Source organism: Rhinopithecus bieti, unplaced genomic scaffold (assembly GCF_001698545.2).
Source record: "Rhinopithecus bieti isolate Rb0 unplaced genomic scaffold, ASM169854v2 scaffold_41745, whole genome shotgun sequence".
In the NCBI taxonomy this organism is placed as follows: Eukaryota; Metazoa; Chordata; class Mammalia; order Primates; family Cercopithecidae; genus Rhinopithecus; species Rhinopithecus bieti.
Window position 1 is genome coordinate 153,657 of NW_016816918.1, and position 4,788 is coordinate 158,444.

The 4,788-nt window shown below is 42.2% G+C and overlaps 1 pseudogene; it reads right to left on the minus strand.

Moving 5' to 3' along the window:
• Positions 1 to 394: 394 nt before the first annotated feature.
• LOC108517536 (MICOS complex subunit MIC10 pseudogene) lies at positions 395 to 893 on the minus strand (annotated as a pseudogene).
• Between the last annotated feature and the right edge of the window lie 3,895 nt (positions 894 to 4,788).

Sequence of the window (4,788 nt, forward strand, 5' to 3'; positions counted from 1 at the left end):
GCCTTCACGTGGTTGGTTACCTGTGGGAACTGCAGCCTGCCCAGAATTTTGAATGAGGCAGCCAGGAAGGGCAATGTGCTAGCTGGCGGACTGGGCCACCACACCAACTATTACATAGTTTAAATATTACTTCTGAAAAAAGGCATATGCAACCAAGCTACCTATGTTTTTTTACCCCTTCTGACATATCTGATGACTTATCCCTGGTGAAAAAACAATCAAAGACACTTGTTGATTGTGCCAAGAATTGGGTCAGCTAGCTGATAGGCCATCATATTTTAACTGCATTTTAAACTATTTTGTTTAATGTATTTAAGACCACCTCTTTACAATTTCCAGAGAGAAAATACGAAACAAGAAACAGACTTGGTTTCAAATACATAAAGAGTGGTGCTGGAGTTTAAAGCGTTACTAATAACATTGTTACAGAAGAATGACAGCTTACTCCAGGGTACTTCGGTATTCCTGAGGAATAAACATGATTTCTCTTTTTCCTCCCACTGGGATGTTGTCAGGTGGTCACTGCTCCTGTCCTTTGACATGTTTTCCATGCAGAAGATATGGAACATGGAAATCATGCTGACAGTTGGAATAAACCATTCCTAATCCCATGCCAGAACCAAAGGCTAATGGCCACATTCTTCTTTTAAAGAAGGTAAGTGAGAAAACAATCCCTAATCCAAAACCAGTACCTATCTACCACATCCAGCAGGCACTGGTCCCACTTCCTGCTCAGCTCCACCTCTGACATGTTCCCCACCCACAGCTCCAGCTTTCCTCTCACTCTAACTGCATTTAAGAGACATCTTGTAATGATTCTACACGCAAAAGTTCAATATAAGAACTCTTTGAATCTTTCAGCTACTCTAATATGAGTTCTGACCTGATAACACCTTATCACCATTCTTGCTCAAGACTTGACAGGCCAGCCCATATTAGGGTAGGTAGGCTTATATGGGAGTGATGTGAGGTGTTCATATAAATTAAAGTGAACTCCTGCTTTTCAAAGAAAACAAGTCTCCTTTGGTCAAGAAAAAGAGGGGTTTCACTAAATGACACTCTTGGTAACCTTTCATCCCTTTCAAATGGATGTATTCACTTTCAGAGTGAGGTTCAGTTTCCACAATACAGAGAGGGAAAACACGAGTTGAGGAGAACCCCATCTTCCCCTAATAAATGCTAGTGCTTGTTAATGGGGAAAACAAACAAAACCCCAAAGAACTCTGGCTCTAAAAGGACCAGGGTAGTCTCATGTACTAACTGCACAGAAGGGATAAACCAGTCTACTCGTCTTTCTTTACATCAGAGAGGTCTCCTTGCTCCCAAGTTTTCAGTTTCTTCTAACCGATAACCTGGACAGCTGAAATGATCCAGCTGATTCTCTGTCACATATTCTGGAAATCCAGGCAACAACAGAGGTCACATCACCCTGAGAGATGCTCCACTCCAAACCCTCTGGCCATCACTGAAACTAAGACAAATAAACTGGATCAACCAAGAGATGGCCAAACATAAGCTACACCTGACCAAAGTCACGGCCACCCTGCAGTGCCTTCCAAAGAGCAGAGTGCTGGAGGAGACATGGAGGAGACTACACTATCAGATGGGCAGATGTGCCTCTCAGTAGAATGAGCCCCACACAAATATTATGGCTTTGCCACACCACTGCCCTGACAGGCTGCCTCAGGCTGCACAAGTTATTCAACAAACATGACAAAATGTTCGGTGGCCTCCCTCCACACCAAACAGTGCTACTCAAGTGTCATCTATACTGATGCCAGCCCATGAAGTATGCTACTGATCCACAAGTACAGAAATTGAGAATAAAAAAAAAAAAAAAAAAAAAAGGGTATAGAAATTTGACACAGTAATTTTTTTTTTCTTTGAGAGTCTCTCTGTCACCCGGGCTGCAGTGCAGTGGCATGATCTCAGCTCATTTCAACCTCCACCTCCTGGGTTTAAGCGACTCTCCCATCTCAGCCTCCCAAGTAGCTAGGATATAGGCATGAGCCACCATACTTAGTTAATTTTTATATTTTTTGGTAGAGATGGGGTTTCATTATGTTGGCCACGCTGGTCTCAAACTCCTGGTCCCTGTAATTCCTACCAAAGTGTTGGGATTACAGGCGTGAGCGACTGCATGTAGCTGACACAGTAATTATGTCTGTTGAATTTAACAAAATATTTGATTTGTATTTTAAAATTTTTTGTAATTCGCTTCATTCATTCATTCAAGACAGAATCTCATTCTATTGCCCAGGCTGGAGTGCAGTGGTGCGATCTTGGCTCACTGCAATCTCCGCCTCCCGGGTTCAAGCAATTCTCATGCCTCAGCTGAGTAGGGGGGATTACAGGTGTGAACCACCATGCCCAGCTAATTTTTGCATTTTTAGTAGAGATGGCGTTTTGCCATGTTGGCCAGGCTGGTCTTGAACTCCTAACCTCAAGTGATCCACCCGCCTCAGCCTCCCAAAGTGCTGGGATTACAGGTGTGAGCCACCACACCCTGACCTAGTAATCATTTCTTTATTACACATTACCAAAGTATCAGACTGTGATGGACTGGAATTTTTTAAAAAATTTATCTTTTGGCTGGGCATGGTGGCTCACCCCTGTAATCTCAGCACTTTTGGAGGCTGAGGCAGGTGGATCGCTTGAGCCCAGGAGTTCGAGGCAGCCTGGGCAACATGGTGAAACCCCAACTCTACAAAAAAAATTAGCTGAGCGGGGTGGTGCACACCTATAGTCCCAGCTACTCAGGAGGCTGAGAGGCACAAGAATTGTTTGAACCCAGGAGATGGAGGTTGCACTGGGCAGAGATTGTGCCATTGCGCTCCAGACTGGGTGACAGAGTGAGACTCTGTCTCAAAAAAAAAAAAAAAAATTAAATTAAATTAAATTTAAAAAATAAATATTGTTGCATGAATAAATACATTACTGTTTCTTGCCTCTAAACCTTTGATTATTCAACTGCCACTGCCTACAGGCCCTTTTCTCATATTCTCTCCTTCTTGCCAAGTATGATTTAAACTAGGCTTAGGCACCAACTCCTATAGGAAGCCCTCCTTGAACCTGGCCCTCTACTTTTCACTCACTGACTACCAATCCATAAACTGAACAGTGAAAAGTAACTACACAGCTACACATTCACGCTGACAACAGAATTTTACTACTACTTCTCCTCACTACTGGTTCATATTTCTGAAACCAGAAAACACCATTCCATCCCTAGTAACTACGGCTTCCACCTGTTACTTCCCTACTACACTAAGTACTTCTTTACATTAACTGCATACATTGTCCCAAGGGTCAAGATACACCTTAAAAAATTAAGGGGGGGAAAAAAAGCATTCCTATATACACCGGGAAAGTCAGTGCAGCGAGGAAGCCTCATTTTTTTTATATACAATGTTCTCATGACTGCCAAATGCTAGAAGTCTTCTTCTGGGTCTATTCAAAGTCAATCTCGTGAACTCTCATTTCCAACTTACATCTATCATGTTCTTCACACTGTTCTTGACCTGCATGGACTCCAATCTCTGCTCTGTACCTTGGCTAAGCACAGACAACCTGGGCATAAAGAGCCAGAGTAAACTATGGAAATTTACCCAAGCTTACTTCTTCCTGTCCCGCCCCCTATCATGACCAAGGACAATCCAGATAAAAAGCCCTTGTTCAGGGCTGGGAAGGCAGGCAGGAAGCTTGTAGTCCAATTCTGTACTTTTAAATCAGTCCATCTCTCACCAAGAAACCATACAGCTAACAACCACTAAACAAGCCTCAAACATCCCAACACCATTCATGGCAATGCTCTAGAATCATTCTTCTACACTTAACCTTACTCAGTTCCATTTTAGTTCTTGGCTCCTGACTCTGTCTACCAGTTTACCATGCCCTTGTCTAGTATTTGCTGACTGAACTTTTTTCCCAAGCATAACCTTTGGTGTTTTCTGAGACTTTTAGTCTACTAAAAGTTCTACTGTGGCTCTTTTCACTGCTTGCTGCCTTGGGTATGATGCCCACCTGAGCTTCAGCCCTGGAGATCTACTATGGGCTCTGTGCCTTCAGCAGGTCTACCTAGGTCCCAAAACAATTCACGTGACCAAACACATTTCTTAGAAATTCCACATCAATGGCATACCATAGCAATTTATCCACATCTTGCTTGAACTATTATTTAACTACTGATGAGCTGCTTCTCATTTCCTTTCTCTACTGAATGCTATCTATCCTGTCTACAAATAAAATTCCTTCTCTACAAGTAAATTGTTTCTAAATAACTTCTACTTCAGTTTAAAAGTAGAAAATAAAAAGTCTGGAAGAACAATATAATTAAACATTCAGAATACGTCACCAGGTGCAGTGGCTCACACCCATAATCCCAGCACTTAGGGAGGATCACTTGAGGCCAGGACTTCAAGACTAGCCTGTAGAGATCCTGTCTCTACAAAAAATTAAAAAACAAACAAAAAAAAAAATTAAAAATAGAAAATTAGCTGGGTGTGGTGATGCATGCCTGTAATCCCAGCTACTGGGAGGCTGAGGCAGAAGAATTGCTAGAACCCAGGAGTTGGAGGTTGCAGTGAGCCAAGATCATGCCACTGAACTCTAGCCTGGGCAACAGAGTGAGACTCCATCTCAAAAAAATAGAAAAAGAAAAAAAGTGATAGAGTTGTCGTACCACTCAGTAGACAGAGAGGAAGAGGGTACAGTTTGGAAGGCACAAGAGGCAGTTTATAATATTTTAAGATACTGTTAACACATTTTTAATTAATTAAATTTAAAATT